Source organism: Eleutherodactylus coqui, chromosome 3, assembly GCF_035609145.1.
Source record: "Eleutherodactylus coqui strain aEleCoq1 chromosome 3, aEleCoq1.hap1, whole genome shotgun sequence".
Lineage (NCBI taxonomy): Eukaryota > Metazoa > Chordata > Amphibia > Anura > Eleutherodactylidae > Eleutherodactylus > Eleutherodactylus coqui.
The window spans coordinates 40375579-40401032 of NC_089839.1; the positions used below are offsets into that span (position 1 = coordinate 40375579).

At 43.3% G+C, this 25454-nt stretch overlaps 1 protein-coding gene and 1 pseudogene across 1 annotated transcript in view; both read left to right on the plus strand.

Moving 5' to 3' along the window:
• NRXN1 (neurexin 1) overlaps positions 1-25454 on the plus strand; it is a 1562703-nt gene that overhangs the window by 786720 nt on the left and 750529 nt on the right. The window lies entirely within an intron of this gene.
• On the plus strand, positions 23830-24718 carry LOC136619663 (GRAM domain-containing protein 2B-like; annotated as a pseudogene).

Sequence of the window (25454 nt, forward strand, 5' to 3'; positions counted from 1 at the left end):
AGGGTTAACAGCTCTGATCAGCGGCGCGGCTTAGGGAAGACTTTGCGTGCGGGTGTTGGCTGTAAGAAACAGTCGGCACCCGCCTTGTATGAAGCAGGATCTCCCCCCACACATACCCCAAACCTGCAGGATGTAACTGTATGTCCTGTAGCGGTAAGGGTGGTTTCAGATGAATGTGCTTTTCTCCCCTTACGCGGCCTTGATAATCACGGCTGCATAATGGAAGCAAATAAAACCCCACATTTCAATTGGTTTCATGGGTTTAGTATTTATTAACTCTTTTCAATTAATTGTATGGTCGAGAAAAGTTAGGACCTGCTCTGGGGCCAAGTTTGAACAGCCAAAGAAAACACTTGTTCAGGCACAACTACACTCCGTAAATGGTAAGTGTAGCTGCGCCTACGGCCGCCTGAAACCGCCCTTCAGCCTATTAGGGCATATAAATCCCCTTTATGATTCAGAACGTAGGCTACCTCAGTGACAGCAGCTTCCATCCTGACAGACCAATAAAATAAAAGGAAAATAAGCACTAAATATTGTTACTATACCTCTTTTTATGCATCTCTACCATGTATTAGCTGTATAAGTGTCCTTTTAGGTGTAGCAATTTGCTCTGGTAGGCAAGCACTGATCAACAAGATTGGGCCCATATACTCGATCTTTACACAGGCTTCAGACTCAGACAGAATATCTATCTCATATCTATCTATATCTATCTATCTATCTCATATCTATCTATCTCATATCTATCTATCTATATCTATCTATATCTATCTATATCTATCTCATATCTATCTATCTCATATATCTATCTATCTATCTATCTCATATCTATCTATCTCATATCTATCTATCTATATCTATCTATCTATATCTATCTCATATCTATCTATCTCATATATCTATCTATCTCATATCTATCTAACTATCTCTATCTATCTATATCTATCTCATATCTATCTATCTATATCCTATCCTATCTCATATCTCTCTTATATCGATCTATATATCTCATATCTATCTATATCCTATCCTATCTCATATCTGTCTATCTATCTATCTATCTATCTATCTATCTATCTATCTATCTCATATCTATCTATCTATCTATCTATCTATCTATCTATCTATCTATCTATCTCATATCTATCATCTATCTATCTCATATCTATCTATCTATCTATCTATATCATATCTATCTCTCTATCTATCATCTATCTATCTATCTATCTATATCTATCTCATATCTATCTATCTATATCTATCTCATATCTATCTATCTATCTCATATCTATCTATCTATCTACCTATCTATCTCATATCGATCTATCTATCTCATCTATCTATATCCTATCCTATCTCATATCTATCTTATATCGATCTATATATCTCATATCTATCCTATCTCATATCTATCTATGTATCTATGTATCTGTCTATCTATCTATCTATCTACCTATCTATCTCATACCTATCTATCTCATATCTATCTATCTATCTATCTATCTATCCATCTATCTCATATCTATCTATCTCCTATCTATCTATCTATCTATCTATCTATCTATCTATCTATATCTTATCCTATCTCATATCTATCTATCTATCTATCTATCTATCTATCTATCTATCTATCTATCTATCTATCTATCTATCTATCTATCCTTTCCCCCCTCGTGCTTCTTTTCATTCTCCTCCTCCCTCTCCTCATTCTTCTTCTTCCGGTTTCTCTTCTCCTTCTGGATTCTGCACCAACATCCATGCCAAATCTATGCCAAATCCGCATCTCATTGACTGCCGCAATTTTTTCTGCCACGGAATTGAAATCCAAAATCCAGGAAAAAAAGGAACATGTCACTTCTAAATGCGGATCCAAGTTCTGCATACAGATTTTGCTCGTTCACAAAGGCTAAATCTGCATGCAAATTAATGTCAAAATATGGGTTAGAAATGCGTACGTTAGCCACGGATTCCTGCCACCTTTTTAGAGGCGGAATCCACAAAATAAAATCTGTGCTGGATTCTACCATGTGAGCATACCCTCATAGTCCTCAGAGGAGATCTGCCCACCATGTCTGTCTACTTAGAAGGCCAACTCACTCTGTAACGTAAGTGGTCCAAGTTCCTCCCAGACTCGTCCCGAGAGTCTCCAGTCCTCCCCTCTAAAAGGAACAGATCAAGCAAAATAAACCACCAACATAAGCAAAGGGCAGTTCAAGTAACAATGAGCGGAAAAGAAAAACGCAAGGGAGGATGTTAACCACACCTCACCCCTCCCCCCTTACAACAGGATAGGCACCTCAGTGATGGATGAAGTGGTCATATTTATCACCCTACTGATTTAGGCGAATCATGTTCATTCAACTAGAAAAGGATATTACAGGTCTGAGCAAACACAGTTCGTCCTGCAGTGTAGCAGAGATGGAGCTATTTGTAATGGCTGACACATCGCAGCTAGAGCTCTCTCCATAGGCTTGCTAAGATCCAATCAGAATTATAGCCGATTGAAGTGGGAGCTGCATATACTCACAGCTCTTATTTGCCTGTGTGTAGGAGTGGGAGGCCAGTGGATGACGAGCTGATGGCGTGCAAAGACACACACAGACTTCTCTGTCTACAGATCAGTCAAGGGGGATGTTGACTTTAGTTTTGTTCATGTTATCACACCTCTTATCAGAGAACATGCTTGCTCTTTGACTATCACACATGAAATTCTCATATATGCATGAAAGATATGTGTGTGTGGGGGGGGGGTATATTGCATTTCAACATGCCCATTTACTTTTGAAAAAAAAGCATTACATGGTGGAGTAAAGAAGGATAGTTCTCGTCCAATTGTCAAAATGAATGTTCAGCTGAGAGCTATCTTAAGTGTGGATTGTCTATCTGAAGTTATACAAATCCAATATTAAGATATTGTACCGTGTTTCGACAGTTACATAGTGAGCAATGGCACAGATACATAAATAACTAGAGACCAAAATTGGATCAATATACCAAAGACAGAAACCCTATTGGTTCGATATACCAGAGACGGAAACCCTACTTCTGTACCATACATCTAAGCAGGGTGCTAGCCCTGAAAAGAGCAACCCCACACTACCCAACACACCTGAAATATCTCTAATACAGCCCCTTATCTAGGAATATGCGCCTATAAATTGACAACCTTCCTAGCAATATATCAACAGGCTCCAGAGCCAATATTATTGAAACAAGACAGCATGCATACATGGCCCCAATACTCTCCTTCCCCCTCTCGGGTTCATCATGGAACCACACTATTCATCATGTATAATGTAGGGTATCATGTCATCTGGCATGCCCAGAAGATCATAGGAACACAAGCAGACAACACTTCTATATTAGAAGTATCAACTGAATATCTTCTTTTTGCATTTTTATTCATGTGAAAATTGAGTAGCCCACCTAGATGCCAGAGGTAAAGTACACCAGGGTCAACAACCTCTGATTAACAGTTAACAGTTAGTCAATGATACATAGTTAAATCTTGTTTAGGCCAAAACAAGTAATCATTCCACAGCTTTAGGCCTTAGTCACACGGGCGTTTTTCCCCGCGATTTGCGGATCGCATGACGGATGCGCATCCGCAAATCGCGTGACCGGGGCCGAAAAATCGCCCGAAAAAACTGCTCCTACCCGCGTTTCAATAGAAACGTGCCGGAGCAGTGCAGCGCTGTCCAGCGCATTGAATTCAATGGAGCCGGCAATACAGCTGAGAGCTGCCCCTGATTGGTCCCTGCGCTGAGCCAATCAGAGGCAGCACTCACTCACCCATTCATGAATTCATGAATGGGTGTGAGTGAGAGCTGCCTCTGATTGGTCAGGCTGTGACCAATCAGAGGCAGCTCATTCAGCAGGCGACGATTTTAAATCCCCGGCTGCTGAATACTACAGAGAGCAGTTCAGGGGAACTGCCACCGGCCACGGCTGAACTCCGTCTGCCGGGACCAGGTGAGTATATTTTTTTTTTTTGTTTTTACACATTTCTGGATGAATTGCAGGGAAGGGCTTATATATTTAAGCCCTTCCTGACAATTCATCCCGCGCTCGCCGGCAGCCCATTGCTTTCAATGGAGCCGGCTGTATTGCCGACTCCATTGAATTCAATGGGCAAACATCATTCTTCTCTGCCACAGCTGTTACAGCTGTGGCAGAGGAGAATGATTTGTCTACTATATGTTCTCAATGGGGTCGGCGCTGCTGCCGCCGGCCCCATTGAGCGCATATAGAGAACAGGAATCGCAGATCGTAGATAGGTGCGATCTGCGATTTCTGTTCTATAATTTATCGGACGAGCGCATAAAAAGCGCTCATGTGTCCGATACCATTGCAAAGCAATGGTTTTATAAAATCGCCGGACGCATGCGCATGCGCAAATCGCGCGAAAAAAACGCCCGTCTGACTGAGCCCTTACAATGTAAAAAGAAAAACAGGACAAAAAATTTTCAATCATGCTTCTCATCAGCCCACAAAAAGTTATTTCAGCTCAGCATTAGAGTAGGCGTGTGCCAAAAATTGCAGCTTTTTAAAAAATCGTAAATGAATGATAGATGTGCCTAAAATAATTACTCCATCCAAACCACACCTGAATTTCCTGATGAAATACAAAACTGCAGAACATTGCACAAAAGCCAATGACAAATTCCCCCTTTGTATTTTCAAAACTTAAAGGGATATTCTCACCTATGATAGGAGTTAATTTGCTAATCAGGAGGGATCCAACTGCTGGAGCTCCTACTGATGGAGAAATTAGCCAAGGTGGGTCCTGCAACTTCGACGGCAGTGGTTGAGCATGTGCGCCACTGTGCCATTCACTTCAATGAGACCGTCGGAGATAGCCAAGTTCAAGCACTAGGCAATTTACGAGGGTCCCATTGAAATGAATGTGACTGTCAGAGATTGCCGAGCGCTTGAACTCGGTTGTCTCTGGCAGTTTCCATTGATTTGAATGGCACGGTAGTGCACATGTGCAGCCACCAATGTCAAAATTTATGGACGTGACTTGGTTGCAAGTTCAATCCCCGAATGGTTCAGGTAGCTGGCTCAAGTTTGACTCAGCCTTCCATGCTTCTGAGGTCTGTAAAATGAGTACCCAGCTTGGTGGGGGGTAATAAGTAAAGTATCTGAAAGTGCTGTGGAATAAATTGGCTTATTTATTTTTTATTATCCCACATCATGTGGATAGGATGTAATGTGCCAGGATGGGAATACCCCTTTAAGGGAGAAAACAATTACTGAGGCCAGATTAGTATTTGGTGGTGTAAACTGGAAAGTTTGCCATGAACCTAAATTTTAGAGCCTCTTTACAAAAATCTATACTGACAGGTACAACATCCTGAAATAAGTCTAGACATTGTTCGCTGGATGACAGTGTTCGTTAATGTGGAGCCCGTGAGCTATGCTGGCATCAGAATGATTGATGCTGAAATGATTTATGCCCAAGGCCAATTATTGTCAACCTGTGCTGTATTGATGGCAGTTCTTGGCTTATTTATAGTATTTTTACAACAGGAAACCTATGAGGCCTACAGATGTAGCTAGAGTCAGATTGTCCTTCATTGCTCAGCCTACGTTATCTGCCCAAACACCATTATTTTGTATTCACAAGGCACCAACTGGTTAGGCTGTATATCAGTGGCTGTCACCGAACAAGCTTAGTAACACATTGATGTATAGGAAACCATGATTTTTCATTTCGACCATGATTCACGTGTATTCTGGTGTCATAACCGATGTGGGCAACCCTATTTAGTATTAGTAAGAACTACTGAAAGCCCACACGAGTGGTTCAAAGGATTTGCATGTACTGATGCTTTCTCCCTTAAAAGCTATGGGCACCTGGGACATGGGGCGTAAACTTTTTTTTTTAACCTAAATGCACAGATTTTAGGCTGGTAACCATTCTTACAAAAGGGTTTCGTTAAAAATGTTGCACCATTTGTCTTCTGTTCTGCAAAGACAGCGCTCCTAGGATTAAATTATAAAATAGCGGACACTATAATAAGTGGAAAGGACTTACCTGGCGTGAACGGACTACCCTTCAATAGGGCAGTCTGGAGTCCCGGTAGGAGATATTGAAAATTATGATGGAAGTGTAGGTCTATCCTCCCTGGTCACATGGGCATCCAGGAATACAGGAGAGCATCAATGGGGGCTCCAAGTCCAATATTGATGGAGAAAAGACAAGTGGATATAAAAATGTGAAAAATCCCCAGCAATCCCCAGAGGGCAGATCATGAAGGAAGGGTGTATTCAAAATTACTAACAACTTACTTCACAGGGAGTCTTGGCTTAACAGCCCCCATAATCCTGGATGATGATATACTAATACTGATGTTTCCAAAGGTATTTGGTGGGAAAAACCCAGCAATTGTGTGGATATCCAAGGGTTTTTTTTTAAAATGATTTTATTATAATTGCATTGGCAATATACCTCACAAATTACAAACAGAGAGAGGAATAAAAAACAACAAGCATACAGCTGATAAGCATAGACAGGCAACTAGAGATGAGCGAGCATACTCGCTACGGGCAATTGCTCGAGCGAGCATTGCCCTTAGCGAGTACCTGCCCGCTCGAGAGAAAAGGTTCGGGTGCCAGCGCGGGAGAGCGGTGAGTTGCGGCAGTCAGCAGGGGGAAGCGGGGGGGAGAGAGGGAGAGAGAGATCTCCCCTCCGTTCCTCCCTGCTCTCCCCCGCAGCTCCCTGCCCGCCGCCGATACCCGAACCTTTTCTCTCGAGCGGGCAGGTACTCGCTAAGGGCAATGCTCACTCGAGTAATTGCCCTTAGCAGTATGCTCGCTCATCACTACAGGCAATGCATTTCTGTGTGTCTGTCAAAGCTCTTCTACATATAACTGCATATAGAAACTACAGTCAAAGGGCTCATTCCAATGGGCGTATGCGTAAAACCCACTTTGTAAACACCGTCTCTGCCAACAGAGTCAATTTACTTTCATTGACTCCATTTAAAGTGTATCACATGGCCGTGCACGCGTAATACGCAGTGAAAACACAGTCATGAACCTGAGTCCTAAGTCTCAATAGATCTGTCAGTATACTGGACTAACTGTGTAGTATCCCCTCTGCTCTCTCCTCTCCTTATCAGATCATTTATGACCACAGCAAAGTTTAATTTTGGTGTGGTCATGGTTATAAATTCGCGAAGAAGATAAAAGCTGAAAACCCAGCAGTCCATCCAGCCACACTGATGGATCTCCTATTGAGATTTAGGGCTCTTTTACATGGAATGATTATTCTTGGAAAAATCGTTTAAATGGGCGAAAATGAATTAATCATTCAGTGTAAACACAGTCAATGATCGAAGGATTGCATCGAGTTTCACGCATTCACTTGCGTATTGTGTGCACACTCGCACACATCCCCCAGTCTTCTGATGGGACCTTTGGTTCTCAAAAATACAGAAAGATAGAGCAATTTTGTATTTTTTTTCTTCTCTTTCCCCTCCTTCTACACTGATCACTCACCTCGCATGTAGTGATAAGATACATATCCCAACTCCATATACAAGCAGATCGGATAGGTGTTACAGAGGTGTTAGGGCCCTTTTACATGGAATGATTATTATTCATGCAATTGTTGGATCGTGCAAAATGGAACAATTAGGGCTCTTTCACATAAACCTCATTTTGATGCAGAGTAGGCGCGTTAAAAAAATTGCAACTAAAAGAACCTACGGGTTCTTTCAGACAAACAATTTTTTTTTTTTTTACGTCAAGATTTCTCTCTGTCAAAAGATTGGACTTGTCCTATCTTTTGACGGCACCACGACGGCGGCTCCATAGATTGCTATGGAAGACTATGCGAGTTGGCTGGCCAAGGGAGATGAAGGGACTCCTCTGCTGCAGGGATTCCCTTCATCCCCACGGGGACTACCTTCATCCCCATCATGGGGGATTCCCTTCAGCCCAGTGGGGACTCCTTTCATCTCAGTGGGGATTCCCTTCATCCCTATGGCAGGGAATTCCCTTCATCCCCACGGGAACTTCCTTCATCCCCATCACGGGGGATTCCCTTCAGCCCAGCGGGGACTCCCTTTATGTCCGCGGGGATCCCCTTCATCCCCATGGCAGGAAATTCTTTTCAACCCTTACGGGGACTTCCTTCCTCTCCGTGGGGACTTACTTCATCCCCAAGAGGATACTTTTCATTGTTCTGGCAACTGAGGGACTTCAGGACTACAGCATCAGTGCACTGCAAGATGTCACAGCCAGCCATGTAAACTTACAGAGAACAGCCATGACTTGGTCACAGCTATTCATCTTTCACACAATTTAGTGCTCTGATAGCCATGATTTTTTAGTGCAGCTATCAGAGCACTAAAATGACGTTCGTGTGAAAGGGGCCTAATTGTTCAGTGTAAACAGGATAATGATTGAACAACGAATGATAATTCATTCTCTTATTGTGCGTTATTCCTTTTATGCAGGCATAAAAACCGAAAAACAGTCGGCTCGTGTAAACAGGCAGTCTATGAAACAGATGCACATAAGGGCTTATTTATATGAATATATTGTGCATATTACGCCCCAATTACCCTTTTTAAACTTAATTGGCTGCTGAAATCAAAGAGAGTATGCATGTTTTTTGTGCACGTGAATACACAGGACATACGTGTGCAAAAAATACTGTAAAATACGCACAGATGCGCGCAAAAGTGCAACACCCATCACACAAATTACACAGTGCAAAGGCACACGTAAATACATTTATGCCCATGTAAAGCCGGCCTAAGAGCCTAAGTACACGGCCGTAGGCGTTTTACGTGCACCCCCCAGTGCCGTAAAAATTGCTGAAAGGCAAAGGACCGGGTGCATATACGTAGAGGCTACAATGCTCTGGGGCCTGGGGAGATATTTCCCCTTCCCTCCCCCTTGCCAGCTCACCTCCTCTCTCCTCCCCTCCGGCCGTTTGCAATGGGAGGCGGTGGGCCAGGGGCGAAGCTAAGCTCCCACCCCCTCCCCGCCAGTTACCCACAGCCAGCAATAGGAGGGGGTGGAGCGGGAGGTGCTTAGCTACACCCCGCCCCCTCTCATTCCAAACGGCGAGAGAAGGGGGAGTTTGTGCACTGATGCATTGTTAGCCAATGCATCAGATCTTCACTGTTAGGACTTTAAAACATAACCTTTAATAAAGCAATTAAAATTTAAAATAGTACTCACAAAGACTGACACACATAATACATAAAGAAAAATATTAATAACTCTGGAAGTGTATCTCAGAGGGTTCTTGAAAATGTAGATGCCATATATCGTGCTTTCTAGTTACTCACCATCAGGGTGGTTGGCTTGCTGTTGCTCTATCCTTTTTTGTTTTACTGATCTACCTGCTACTTAGTGCGATACTTTAGGCTATCTTGTAATCAGAGAAGCATTAGGAATAAGGCACTAATAGAATCTAATTAGCGGAGAGAGATAGTACTTAGAAATTCTCCAGTGTGTGACCTAAAAACTATTAGGCAACATCGTTACCACTGGTAGATAGGAATTAGTAAATATATAGGGGCCAGCAAGCTATCAAGGTAGATGCAAGGCATGGGTGTGTAAAGTCCATGCAGCACTGTCTCATGCACAAAGCGAGACTCTGATACATGGCTTACTCTGAACTTTTCAGAAAAAAATTTTTTTTAAAGAAATTTTTTTTTTTTTTAAATTTTCTTTACCATATTAAGAGGTATTATATACTTCATTGCAGATAACATCTGATCTGCAAGATATATATTTACCTGCGACCAACTGAATGCTCACTATTTGGTTATTATGCAATTGCTGTTAAGATCCTGAGAGGCATATTAAATATTCACAAGAGGTCCCTGAGGAGCTCAAGTTGAGCGAAACGCGTCGGACCAAGGACCAGATATTGATTAAGCCTTCTTGGTGCTAATACCAAGCACAAATAATCTCGGTCTTGGGCACTATCAGTTTCCCAAGACTGTAGATACTACCGTTGTGGGGGTGTATTATCACCCTGAAATGGTTATTCATTGCCTCGAATAGATACCAGTTAAGGCATCGCACTATACCTAGAAAGCACGATATATGGCATCTACATTTTCAAGAACCGTCTGAGATACACTTCCAGAGTTATTAATATTTTTCTTTATGTATTATGTGTGTCAGTCTTTGTGAGTACTATTTTAAATTGAATTGCTTTATTAAAGGTTATGTTTTAAAGTCCTAACAGTGAAGAGTTGCACATAACATTTTGGACTTTACTTGCCCCCAGTGACCAATGCATCAGAGGTGCAGTGTATATCGGCCAGGCGTGGCTGTGGACAAGGGACGGGGATAAGGGGGGGCAGGAGCTTAGCTTTGACCTGGTCAACCCCTTCCCATTGCAAACGGACGGAGGGGAGAGGAGGTGAGCCGATGAGGGGGAGGGAAGAGCGAATGTCTCTTCAGGCCCCACGGTATTGGGGCTTCAACGTATATGCGCCGGCCCCTTTGCCGTTCAGGCATTCCTATGGCACCGGCGGGAGCACATAAAATGCCTGCGGCCGGGTAAATGGTCCCTAAATGTCACATACACAGAATAAAAAAAAAACGCTGGAAAAAATAATTTTTGCAGCACAAGAAAAATATATAAAACCACAACATTCATAAAATCCCTTAAAGTGAGCCTGTCACCTCCCCACAGCACTGTAAACTAGGTTAGGATGATTTCACACGGGCTATAAAATCGCATGATTTTTGTCTGATGCGAGAGTAAAAATGTAGAATCATGAAACCCATTCCTACACATGTGCAATGTTTTCACTCTTGCGATATCGTGAGAAAAAAATCGTGACATGCACTATCCTTCTACGATGTGCGATTTTTTATCTCCCATATTTCCCTATGGAGCCTCCTTTTGATTGCAAAGGACAAACTTCCGATTTTCATCCGATGCATTTCTTTTTTTTTTTCTTTTTTTAAATCAATTTTTATTGAAAAGTTTTTGTATATATGACAAACAAAAACCGTCAAGTAGGGCAGACAAAGGTACAAGTATTGACAATATACATCAAGTCCATACTCATATCATAATACCGAAGTCTCCCCATCCTACCGGCCAACCAACACATAACTATATGCTGTTTAGGCTAACATCTTCCTTGGGAGAATCCCGGTACAAGGTCAACCAAGAACACAGTAATAACGACCTAAATTGTAGACAAGACAGACAGGGGGGGGGAAAGGAGGGAGGGGATTGGAAGGGGGCGGGGGGGGGGGGTTGTTAATTGTACTGCTCAAAGGTGGGGAGAAAGCCTCACCCGGATAGAGCCAGGGGATGCTGCGTACACAATTCCAGACTGTGTTAGTTAGGACATACGCACGTATGCGCCAGAGTTGAGTCCCTCAACCACGGAGTAGGGCAGCCATAGCGCAATTCCGTTTCTTTAGCCGGAGAAGAGGCTCACCCACCGCATTTTACTCTATCTCGCCTCTGATTAACCTGCAGGGGTACCAGATTTTGTGGAACATCTCATGTGAACCACTCGTCCAACTAGAGAGTTCTTCTAAATTCATGAGAAGATCCACTTTGTCTCTCCACATACAAATAGTGGGGGGGTCTTGCTGACGCCACTTAAGTGGGATGAGGAATTTCGCAACGTCAATGAGAAACGCAATTAATTTATGTTTTAGGGGATGAAAAGTCGCTGTAGGTTTCCAAAGGAGAACCACCTCAGGGGAGAGGTCCAGACCCGGAGATAACTTTTTCAACACAGAACCGACATCATTCCAGAAAGGTCTCAGAGAAGGGCATTCCCACCAGATATGGAAGAACGACCCAGTATGCGAATCGCACCTCCAACACTTATCCTGCGAGGCCAGTTTGTGATCATGTAACCATTGAGGGGTTCTATACCACCTCACCAATAACTTGTAGTGCAACTCCTGTGAGGTGACACAAGGGGAAAACCCATATGCTGTTCTCAGCATGAGCCGCGTTTTGCTAGGAGTGAGAGAGATCCCCAGCTCCTTTTCCCAGGAAGTGATAAAAGTGGGATTTGACAGAGTAGCAGGAGCAATGAATTGTTTTCGAATCGTCGACATCTTCCTATTGCTAGGGTTTTTTGCAGCTAATGTAGACTCGAAAATGGTTAGCGGACGGGGAGCTTCATGAATCTTCAGAAAGTCCGCGATTGTTTTGTTTACGTGAGCTAGGGCAAGGAATGAGAGGTTGTGGTTAGGGAGCAGCTCCGCAATTATTGTAGAGGTAGGTTCGTGGGCCATAGAATGGACTTCCAAGATAGTCTTATTTTTAAATAACAGCCAAGCACTGATTGAACAAGCGTCCAACCTAAGCCCCAGAGTTCTGTATAACGTGCACATTGGAGTGAGAGGCGATGGGCAAGGAGCTAGGGAGTCTCTAAATTTATTCCAGGTCTCGAAAGTCCCTCTAAGCAGTGGGTTGCGCATACCTCCACTTCGGACCTTCACTATGGGGAACCATAGATCTTGTAGAATGGTAGGACCATATGATCCTTTGGCTAACATAAAGATCAGGGGGTCTTTAGACGGTGAAACCATTTCCATCCATTGACTGAGCTGAGTGGCCAAATAATATTCCCTGGGGCAGGGCAAGTCTACTCCACCCTCACCCCTCCTCCTTGCTAATAAACAGTGAGGAAGTCTAGGCCTTTTCCCTCTCCACACAAACTTCGAGAAGGCATCTCTCAATGCCCTAAAGAAGGTGCCCGGAATGTAAATAGGGTGCATACGGAAATTGTACAGGATTATCGGAAGAACATAAGACTTCAGAATGTTCTTCCTCCCCAGCCAAGATATCAAAGGGAGATCGTAAGAGCGGAGCAGACTTTTAATCTTGGTGAGTAGGGGGATAAAATTAACGGTGTACAGAGCTTCTGCTTTCTTTGTAAATTTAATACCCAAAAAATCTATGCCGGAATTTGACCAGGAGAAAGGTGAATTACTCATCAATTCTTTAAAGTGAGCTAGCGGAATGGAGATGTTTAGAACCGTGGACTTGGAGTAATTTATTTTGAAATTAGAAATGACGCCAAACTCTTCCATAAGGGTGGCGAGCCGAGGCAGCCCCCTCTCAGGGTTCGTGACCAAAAAGATAATGTCATCTGCATATGCTGCAGTTGACAGGACCGCCTCACCGACCCTTAATCCCTGAATCTCTGAGTCCTTCCTAATCTTTTGCAGAAGAGGTTCCATTGAGAGAATGAACAGAACCGGCGACAGCGGGCAGCCTTGCCGTGTTTTATTTTTTATATCAAGGGGGGGGGGGACGACAGGATGTTATTTATTTTTAGCCTAGCATGTGGCGCGGCGTATAACGAAAATATGGCTGATATAAAGGCGGGGGGGGGGGGAAATTAAAGTGAGAAAGGATATGTTTCATGTAGGACCAGTTGACCCGGTCGAAAGCTTTTTCCACATCCGAACTAACAAAAGCTAAAGGGATATTCCGTTTTTGAGCATATCTTGCAGCATGTAGCAACCTGATACAATTATCCTTCCCCTCTCTGCCTTTGACGAACCCGGTTTGCTCCGAATCTATCAAAGGGGGGGACAAGTTTTTCAATCCGTTTTGCTAAAAGTTTAGCCCACAACTTCATATCAAAGTTGATCAGCCAAATAGGCCTATAGCTTCCGCAGTCTTCCGGGTCCTTCTTATCCTTGTGAATCAGGGTAATATGGGCTTCTTGGGCCTGCTTTGGGAGGGGGGTTCCAGGTAGTAAAGAATTACATAAATCCACTAACTGTGGGGTCAGGAGAGATTTGAATGTTTTGAAATAAATAAGAGGGAGGCCATCTGGGCCTGGACTCTTTCCCGGAGGGAACGAAGCAAGAAGATCGTCCACTTCCTGAGCGGTAACTGGGGAGATTAGGGCAGCTGCCTCTTTTTCTTCTAGCTTGGGCAAGTCTAAGTCCTTCAAGAAGGCCTCAGTACGAGACCGAGCTTCAAGTACTTCATTGGGCGAGAGGGCGTCCTGTATATTATAAAGACGTGAATAAAACGACTGGAACTCGTTAGCTATCTCCCTGGAGGAGGTGACAGAATGGCCAGAGTTGGTTTTAATAGAGTTGATGAGATTTCTGGTACGCGCTTTTTTAATAAGCGCAGAGGTGAATTTACTACCCCTATTTCCCTGGGCATAGACCGTGTGTTTGAGGTATAAGTGCTTTTTATTGTATTTGCTCTCCAAATAAAGTTTAAGCTCTTTCCTAAGGGAAGTTAAATCATCTAATGTGGACTTACTCTGTGAAAGCTTCGTTGCTTGCTCAAGTCAGGCGATTTGTTTTAGCATCCCGTCAATCACTTTCTGTTGGGCCCGCTTAACCCTTGATCCCAGGGCGATCAAAAGGCCTCTTGCAAATGCCTTATGGGCTTCCCAAATTATTGGCGTGGGCGTCTCAGTGTTTTTGTTAAGAGAAAAATACTCCTCAATGGCTATTTTTAGTTGTTCCCTGTCTTTTTCATTGTCGAGAAGTGAAGGGTTCAGTTTCCACTGCCACTCATGTGGCGAGGCGGTAACCAGTTTTAAATTGGTATGAAGAGGGGCATGATCCGAAATTGTGATCGGATCTATAGCGGCGCTCTCTACCAATTCTAGGAACGAGGCGGAAATAAATACGCAGTCTAGGCGTTGAAAGGAGGAGTGAACTGTAGAGAAATATGTATAGTCTTTAACTGACGGGTATATGTAACGCCAGGCGTCTACCAGACCCATGTCAGAAAGTTCTCTGTTCAGCCTCTTCAATCCGGACTGTGATATTTGTGATTTTCTCGTCGAGGAATCCAAAAGGGGGCAAAGAGTGAGATTTAAATCTCCACCCAACAGGATCGGACCAGAGGCAAACTATTTTAGTATTTCTAACTGTTTAATCAGCCACGGGACCTGTCCTTTATTGGGGGCGTAAAGGTTCGCTAAAGTCACCTTGTTGCCCTGTAGAGTCCCTCTCAGGAATAAGACCCTTCCTTCCTCGTCCGAAAACTGGGCCTCGCAGGAAAAAATGATGGACCTGTGAATTAAAGTCGAGACACCTTTGGACGCCGATGTCGGGTGAGAACTATGGTAGCCCTGTGGGAATTGCTTACCGGGGAGGGATATGCACCTATTTCCCCTGAAATTGGTCTCCTGTAAAAAAGCTATTTTTGTACCGTACCTCCTCAAGAGCAGCGAGATGTGGTGCCTCTTCTTCAGGGAATTAAGGCCTCTAACATTGAAGGTAGTAAGCCGAAGAGAGTCCGTCATATTGATGAGAGCGGTTTGTGGATATGTCACTACGGGTGTCAGGAGAGAGAACACAGTCGTTAAATATTAGAACACAGCTTCGTAGACCACCTCTATTGGCGCAGTGAATTAGGATTGGGGGGGATGGGGAGGAAACAGGAGGGAACTTAGGGGAGGAGAGCACAGAGGGATGGGGGAAGACAAACAATAACACTATATTACTTAAAGGAGTTTGGTAAAACCCGCTAGGGCAGACAATAAGCTAACTGTGGGATACGGCAGGTTGTCTGGTCTAAAAAACAAATAGGCCAGACAACTTAGTACAGCCTGTGCTGTAGGGCGCCCATCCCCGCCCCAGCAAAAGTGGGACACTGAGAGAAAAACAAAAGGGATACAACCGAGGGGCTCTTGACTAGCGAGGAGCCTACTGAATAAAGGAATATTAATGAACAAATATGCAATAAGAATAACGTAGTGCACAGTAAGAATATCAGATTCAACCTGAGCTTTTGCAGCATGGGAACTGAACTGCGCGAATGAGTTGCGTCACTCAGGGAGGGCATCTCATAAAAACCATCTGAGCGGGGTACTTAAGTGCCATTTTCCCCGGGGTTTAACGCCAAAACCGAGGTAGAACAAGAGGAGAACACAAAAGTCTCTTGCATTAAGTGTCTGGGTGACTATTAGCCTCCTTCGCCTTCTTCCTCTTCCCCCTAGGGGACTTCGGGTTTCCCGCCTGTTGCCATGCTTCAGATAATGGCAAATTTGGAAGTTTGGGGAACTCCGGTAGGGGGAGCCAGCAAGGCAGTTCAATCGGCTCAATATTAAGATAAGTCCAGGCATTCTCGAGGTCTTCGGGGGAGCGAATAGTAAGCCTGCGACCATTCACGGATATCCCCAGGCCAAAGGGGAATAACCAAGAGTACTTAATATCCTTAGCTCGGAGCGCCTCCAGGAGGGGGCGGAGGAGACGTCGCTTGTATAGGGTGGAGGGAGAAAGATCTTGGTAGATCTGTATAGGGTGATCGTTGTACCTCAGGTCCCGGTGAGATCTGGCAGCTTTAAGGATTGCAATCGCATCTTGAAAGCTCAGAAGCTTGCAAATAATGTCCCTAGGGGGATCAGCAGCTGAGGGCGGGGGTCTGAGCGCTCTGTGAATACGCTCTATATTAATAGGAGCTGAAGCTTCTCCTCCCAGCAACGAACTGAAGATCTCTGCCCCAACCTTAAAGAGGGACTCCGTGGCAAAGGTTTCAGGGACCCCCTTTATCCTGATCTTAGACCGTCTGTTGCGATTTTCCAGATCTTCTTGGGAAATCAAAACTCTATTAATATGCTCATGCTGATCTTTGAGGGCTTGTGCCATAGCCAGTGCATGAGAGGAGATGTTGGCTGAGGACCCCTCTAACTCCTCCACCCTCCTCCCTATGTGCTTAATGTCCTCCTTAATGTCGGCCAGCTCAGTCATGACAGGGCGCAGGGCACTTGTAATGAGCTGCTTCATGAAGCCTTTAGAGATTGCTTCACTGTCCTCCTCATCGGAGGACAGCTCTCCCTCCCCCTCCTTACTGTGAGCTGCTGCAGCCTCATGGATCGGCGCCATCTTGACCGCTGGGTGCGGGGAGCGGAAGCTGCGGTCCTTGAGGTACTTCTGCATCCCCGTTTGATTTTTATGAGACCGGGGTGTGCACAGCTGATCGCTGTTCCTCTCCTTTGTCTTCCTCTGCATGTCCGCTTCTGATAGCAGCTGAAAAGGGCTTTAGAAGGGCGCCTCATAGGCAGAGCTCAATGCTCAGGCAGCCATTAAGCTCGGAGGTCAGGCTCCGCCCCATCCGATGCATTTCTAACATTACAAAGACCTATTGATCGGGCAGGATCTCTCTTCCCGCTGTTTTCTTCAAACTGTTTGAACAGCCCAAGAAAGGAGAAAAAAATCTTGTGCAACTATACTCCGTAGTGGTGAGCACAATTGCGCATAAGCCCATGTATTTTTGCCTCTCCACGGTTCCTGCGGTACCTACTGCTGAAGATTGCGCACCGCTAGAAACTGGGACTTTCTCTTCAGTTTTCCTTGTAACTTGATGCTAGAACACATGCATGACTATCTGAAAAGAGTCCCATTTCCATGCGGGGAGCGATCTTCAGCAGCGGGGGACAGCATGGGATTGGGAGAGTGGGTGAGTATAAAAAATCCATCCCGCGGCTCCCCATCACTTCCCCAAACAGAACCATAACTTAGTCTACGGTCCTGTGGGGACCTGACAGCTTCTCTTTAAAAAGTGTCAGCCATAAGTCAGCAGAGTTCATGAGCAAGAAGGAGACAGTTATGTTTTCTACATACTGAACCGTACTAATAAATGGAAACTGTCAGGAGAGAGCAAGAAGAGAGAACAAATATGCCGGACACTGGTGGAAGAGCTGGAGTAATGAACATGCTGTACATTGCTTTTGATACACCTGAATGCATCAGCGATCCCAAGACACCGGCCAGTAAACTATCCAACGTCAAGCCAGATCCACAATATGGAGTTTAATGAGTTTGCCTTCTGAAGCGCGGCGAGACCTGTGCATGGTGGCTAGTCATCTGACTAATCGGAGGGGGCGCAGAGGACGATGATGTCATCATACATTATCATTTTAGCTGATCTTGAAATCATTCATTGACTTTCGTTGCTCATCATCGTGACTATAAAATCGTGCCGGCCTTTGCAAAATTGGCTCAGGTCTTTCCGACCCAATTTTTAGTAAAAATCGTGGAAAATTAGTTTTCAGAGAGACATAAAAATGTCATACACAGCAGTTGGAAATTTTATATTCACTTCTTTTTTTATAGTCTTGTTCTTTTCGCCCTCGGGAGCAGAATGGATAAGTGTGGTGGCTCAGTTGTTAGCACTGCAGCGTTGCAGTTCTAGGATCAGATCTGTTCAAAGGACAACATTTGGATGGAGTTTTTTAAAGTCCATGCCAATGCTGTTCTTGATGAGATTTGAACCTGGGATGCCAATGCTGCCAGTGCTAATCACTGAACCACATTTACTGCAGAGGTACCAGAGGAGCGGGCGGGTATGGCAATAGTCTTAGTTTATGCTGCTTACAGTTGATGACGGCTTCCCTTTAAAAAAAAGTCACAACATAATATACTGCAAATGTCCAAATTATAATAGTGTCACTCAGGCCTCCTTCACATGACCGAATATGTTTTTACGTACGCACCATTTAATCGCATGAGGGAAGCTTTGACGCAATCAAGTCCCGATCCTTATTCGCTTATTTTTAGCCATTCACACGGGCCGCTGCTGCATGAATGTTAAAAAAAACCTGCAGAAGCGATGGCAAGCAACGATCCGAAGAAACTGCTCGGAGTTAATTAATGACTACCCTGTTTCCCTGAAAATAAGACATACCCTGAAAATAAGACATAGCATGATTTTTGAGGATGCAAAATGATTTTTCTGGCTTTTTGAGGATGCTTGAAATATAAGCCCTACTCCAAAATTAAGCCCTGCTAACAGTTAATTTAAAAAGTTAATTTAAATAGTGTCCAGGCAGCTATACATGTAAAAAAGTGAAACCTTTTTGAACAAAAATTAATATAAGACACTGTCTTATTTTCGGGGAAACATGGTAATTAGGGCGAGCTGTCCTCTTTTCCCAGCATTGTACACGAGGTAATTACCCCCCCCCCCTTTTTCCTGCTGCCATAGAGCTTGCTACGTATCACGACAAAAGACCTATCTTTTCACGCGACGTATAAAGCCGTCGACCAATAACGCATGTGCTATTTTTTCAGTGGGATTACTTTAAAAAATTGGTCATCTGAATGAACCCAAGGAAATCCAACGATTCGCAGGGTCGCGCTTGACGGACAATTTTTTTTTTACACGGGAAATAACTGCGCAAATACGGTTATGTGAATAAGCCCCCAGCCTGTGAATCTCCCCCAATTAATGCAAACTCCACGTCTGCATTTTGATTTTATCAGTTTTATGTTTTGGGATATCTAAAAAGAAACATCTTTACTAAACATGACTGTAAATACTTCCTAGTAGATATTTCTATAGTCGCTCGATAATTAGTGGCGTTTTAATCCACCTCCCTTTTTTTTAGACGTCAGTCAGTACAGGCATGTATGCCATTATAGCCCGCTTTGCATATGACTCTTCTGCTTACGTTATACATCGACTGCATGTATTTCCAAGACAGAATTAATTTGCTAAATGTCACTACTGCAAATTACATTTTGAAAATTGCATTTTTTTATTTTACCAGCAGGTGGCACTATAGTCAGAGATGTACATAGAACGTTTTGTCATCAGCTGTTTTTTTTAATAGCAAATGAAACAGAGACATCTACTGGTGGCACCTGCATACTGCAGGCTGCAAATTAAAAGCAAGAAAGTAGGGAGAAAGTAACATAAGCTTCATAAACTAAGCTGCTGATCACAGGTTTAATTAACAATCTCCACTAATGAAAACACCACCAAGATAGCTTCCATCTTCATTGATATTGTAGGAAATAAAACTGAAACGAAGCTATCGATGGACGGACAGATGGTGAGACAGATAGAATATATTAGTTGAAATGCTGTTGCATGAAAGAAACATCCCCTATCCACAAGAAAGGAGAGAAGTGTCTGAACACTGGGGGCTTGACTGCTAGGACCCCCACTGTCCAGGTGAATGAGGGCACCAAAGGCCCTTGAATGAACGGTGTGGTGGTCACACATGACCACCACTGCTCCCGTAATCTCAATGAGACTGCCGGATATAAAGGAATACAAGCACTAACCAAATATTGCACCCATTCGACATTCATTCCGAGACCTTCAAGATCCCGTACAAGTAATGGGTGGGGATTCCATCAGTTGGACCCCCACTGATCAGATACTTATCCCCTATCCTAATTATGTTTTGGGGGACAATCCACTTAATCCCTCAACAATTCCGTTAAATTGGAAAAACCCTCCCGAAAATGTCATATAGTGTAGATTTTGAACTTATGTAAATATATTCGATGCAGAACGCAGTCGCTTTAAGTGCATTTTTAACCCCTTAGTGACATAAGTCGTTTTAGTCTTAAGAAACAGTAAATTATTGCCCCCCCCCCCTTTGTATTCCAGCAGTCATAACTTTTTATTTGTCATTGTAGTTGTATGACACCTTGTATGTTGAGTTCTAGTATTTTTATAGAAACCAATTTCGGGTATATATAATGTATTTGATAACTTTTGGTCATTTTTTTTTGGTTTGGGGGCAATGAAAAAAAAAGCAATTTCACCGAGATGTTTTGGGATTTGTTTTTAAGGCGTTCACAGTGTGGTATAAATATTATGTTAACTCTATTCTAGGGGTCATTAGGATTTTGACAACACCAAATGTGTTATTTAAAAAAAAAAAAAAAGACTTTGTGTGTCAGCACATTCCAAGCATTTGTATTTTTCAGTCGGCAGAGCTGTACCAGGCTTGTTTATTGTAGGACAACTTGTACCTTGTATTAGTAACATTTTGAGGTGTATATATAACTTTTTAGTTTTTTTGTAGAAGAGATAAACAGGATTTTTAATAGAATTTACTGTGCTGGAATAATAATGTAATATGGGTTGTTATTAAAGATGAGCGAGCACCCAAATGCTCGAGTCCGCGTTATTCGAGTCGAGCTTTTCGTAAAATTCGAGAGCTCTACTCGAGTAATGAACCTCATTGACTACAATGGGAGACTCGAGCATTTTTGTATGTGGGACGCCGGGTGCCGAGCTTTTTGTTCCCCTAGGTTCGTCTCTCTCTCTCTCCCCCTGCCTGCCAGACAAAAAATTTGCCAATGACGTGCGCTGCGTCGCGGCGGTGAGGGGCCAAAACAGGCACGTCACAGTGGGGAGGAGCCAAAAACTGGGGCACTGTCGAACATGGCTTGATGCGCGTCCGAGTGACGAGCACCATCGAGTACGCTAATCCTCGAACGAGCATCAAGCTCGGCAGAGTACGTTCGCTCAACTCTAGTTGTTATCAGAGATAAGTGAGCACGCTCGTTTAAGGCTGATGCTCGAGCGAGCATCTGTCTTTTCGGGTAACTGATTACTCATCCGAGCACCATGCGGTGGGGTGGTGGGGAGCGGGGGAGGGGGAAGAGAGATCTCTCTCACTCCCCGTTGCCCCCCACATGGTGCTCGGACGAGTAATCAGTTACTCGAAAAGACAGATGCTCGCTTGAGCATCAGCCTTAAATGAGCGTGCTCGCTCATCTCAAGTTGTTATAGATGTGATGATACCAATTATGTGCAGTTTTTTATTTTGTTCTTTTTATTTTTTCAATGGTTAAAGCCTTGTGTAAGGGAGAAAAAAGTTTTAGAAGTTTTTTCTGTAAAAACATTTAGATGATATGGCCAGCAATAACTGCTGCAATGATTATGTAAAACTATGTAGAGGAGGGATTAGATGAGGAAGTCCTCATCATTTGACTCCTTTTTTAGGATAAAAAAAGAACCCATATGTGACAATCAGAGAGCAGATATGCTCTCTGATTGATGGAAGGGGGTGGTAACACGAACAAGAATTTATGTTACCTTTCCCATGGGGCAGGCAGATACAGGAGAAACACAGATGTTCTCTTCTGTGGGCTGGTCTCCCCTTCCTTTCTCCTTTGCACACTGACTGGAAAGTACAACTGTAAATTCAGTACTTACCCCAATTTAAACGGATGTAGCTCCGGTTCTGTAAGGCCAACGACTTGCGTTAAATCTTAGCTTTAAAATGACACCAAAAGCATGTCAGTAGCCCTGACAGAACTGAAGCTACAGCTGCTTAAATACAACAAGCTCAAATAATGCAAAACTGTAACATCCATTTCTTGCACACTAGGGGCGTTGCTAAAGGCTCATGGGACCCGGTGCAAAAGTTTATCTTGTGGCCCCCCAACTTCTCTTAACCCCTCTGCGCAGATGCATAACTTGAAGCTTCTGGACCCAAATGCAAAACCTGTAACAGGGCCCCCAAGTATAATGCTTTATTCCTAGTACTGGGCTCCCTATATGGAGAAGAGAGACCTTATGGGACCCCTAAGGCTCCTAGGCCTGGGTGCAACTGCATCCCTTATAGTTATGTCAGTGCTTCACACATCCTGCACTGTTGATGGGGTCTGAAGAGGCAGGGGGTGGGCAGGAAGGGGGAGAGTAATTTCAGACGTTGTTTCAGTCCTCCCAAAAAATATGTAGCTTAAGATAGTAAATAAAGATCAGGGAGGGAATGTAGGGATATGCAAATGCAGCACCATTCCTTCTGTGATTGAATGCTGTGAGAGGGGAGCGGGAGCAACTAGGAGGAAACATCTGATTGACTCTGAGCCACACATCGCAGCTCTTGCATCATAACAAGAACAGCCTGCCCGCTCACCAAGCATGGAGTGAAAATAAATATTTGCAGAAACCAAGAGTTGAGAAGAAAGGACAGATAATATGCAGCTCATACAACTACAGCAGCCTTAGGAGGGATTTTTTATTTTATTGTTAAAACGATAGATATTCTTTACATTTCAACCCACCAGCAATGTAACTACTCCTGGCTTATTGCTTTTGTGAAAGGCATGAAGAATTTCACTAGAAGAGAATAATCAGAATTTCTATCCTTCAGATGATAAAATCTCTAAAGTTCCAGATTTCATGATCGTATCTTTCATGTTTTATTGTTTGGAGATACAAAATAAGAGAAAGCTCTCTTCAATTGTAACACTCAAGTAGCTCAATTTGTTGTAGAAAATAAAAAGCACAAATCGAATTTCTCTCCTTCAACGGTGGCCATGCTAAGTAAGGATCGCAGCAGGAATCCAATGAAATCGAACTCTGTGGTTAAAGTAGTTTATTCTTCTAAATGTAAACTTGTATCATCTAGAATTGCATAGCATTCACATTCCTACATTCTTTTTCTGATAACTATACTATCATAATCACCGGCACTGGGTCTGCCGGTGCAATGACACTGGATAGGGTCCGGTTCTATGAGGGCACTGAAGATCCAGTTTGGTAGTGCTCAATGGAGGTGAAAAAGTTGAGGAGTAAGAAGGATGGTCTGTCCAGAGGAGCTGCAGAGACTCCAGACTGCTGGGGTAATAGTGATAATGATTGAGCCTGTGTGAGACACTGAACAGCCCAAAAGGCCACCAAACAAAGATCTCAAGCCTTCCATTTGGTCTGATACAGATAAATAATGATAAAAAAAACTTGTTATTTGTATAGCTTCAATTTATTCCGCAGTGCTTTCAGTAACTTTATTTATTACCCCCTACCAAGCTGGGTTCTCATTTTACCAACCTCGGAAGGATGGAAGGCTGAGTCAACCTTGAGCCGGCTACCTAAACCATGCGGGGATTGAACTTACAACCTTCAGGTTAACACAAGATAATGGGTCTGATAAGAAATAAGGTTACTAATCCATACCCTAGTTCTCAAGTTGTGATTCGTGATGCACATGCAGTTGATACCACCTGGTAAAAATTACCTCTATGAAGACCAAAGGTCCATGATTCTTCATTAACCCTTGACATGAAGAACGACACGAGGAAGCTTGAAAAGAAAATAAATCTGCAAGCTACAGATTTGAAAAGGAAATGCACATTTTGTATAAGCCGTTTAAGGATATCCCCAAGGATGAGATGTTAAAAGTTTCACTTGGGCATTGCCAAAAAAAATTTTGTATCAAGGAAACCTTTGTTTCCATTCGAAGGTTCTTGGGAAGGACACAAAGATCATCATTCTAGTTTTTGCTGAAACTGTGATCAAGAAAACAAAAACTACTCTACTTGTGCCAAATGATTTAGTCATTTCTACCGAAACCGGTTCACATGTGGGTTATTGTTGACACCAAATACTATCTACCAGTTATTAAAATATGTGTGCAGCCATTTAGTTAATGCTAGCACTGGAAACAGCCCAAATCAATCTTCCGACAAAGGGGAGCGTTCTTTGTCTTTGTCCCTTGATTTCACTGTAGACTTTCTAGAACTGGATGGCTTGGTGCAACACAGGACAAAGGATATTGAAGAATATAGCACTGGCTCTCAAACTCCAGAACTGAAAATTCTCAAGATTTCCAGGTACAAGAGAAGAAAATCATTCTAGTGTCTCATAAATCTAGAACTCATTGAAGGTTTCTGAAAACGTAAAACGGACTGGAGGAATTATTGTTTACAGAAGCTTGCTTCGAAGAGTGGGATTTCCGCAAGCTGGGTCTCTGAATGGTTTTCTTTTCCTCTATGCAGTTTCAGCCTTTTGATGATCTCAACCTTTAATATGCAGTCAAGAATTCTACACTTGGATGAACGGCTCTTCTATTGGGGCTGTGCAAAAGACACCGCTTTCCAACAGTGGCCTGTAGAACAAGGTGGGGGGAGTTGGCAAATCTGTGCCAATGCGATCTGTGCGGAATTAATAGCAAACCTAGCAAAGCTGGATAAGATTCAACAAAATCTACAAGAAGTCTTAGAAGATGAGAATTAGAACTTGAACTGTCTTCTGGTTATTTATATGCCGGTTTGATAAATTTCTGCTGGGCAGAGTTTTCCGAAAGGCCTTGCTTAAAAGAACTTTATATGGAATTCATGTCTCATCTTAGGAATCTTTACCTTTTTTATGCTTTTTGTTTTTCCTACCAGTAGCAAAAGCAATATAATTATTTTCTCATAAGCCTTGCTTCTGATTTTGCACATGTTTCAGAAACAGTTTTTAGAAGCACTCCTACAGTATTTATAAAATTATTTTGGCTGGAACCAAGAACCAACTTTCGTACTTGGGGTAGTTAGCAGGCCAGCACCAGAGGTGGTGGGTGGAGTGCAGTGAGCTGCTGAATGTGTCCAGTTGCCAAAGAACTGACAACATAAAAAGAAGGGGTATGTAAGGGGGAGGTACAGCCCCACGCTCCCCCTTACAACTGAGCACAACGTCTCTATGCAGGGAACTGAACAGGTTTAGTTCCCACCCATCACCCACCTGCTTCATGAATAGCAGGCACAGCTGCTATGCAATGTATAGTACTGTGCCTGGTATATAATGAACCCAAGCACCATACTCCTTTCAAACAATTGATCAGCAGGGTTGTTGGAAGTTGGACCCCCATTGATCTTATATTGATGATTTATCCTAAGAATAGATCAGCAATATTGCAGTCCCAGAAAACTCATTTAAAGCTCGTGGGCCCTTTTTCAAAAAATTTGGCCTCCAGAGCTACCATTGGTCA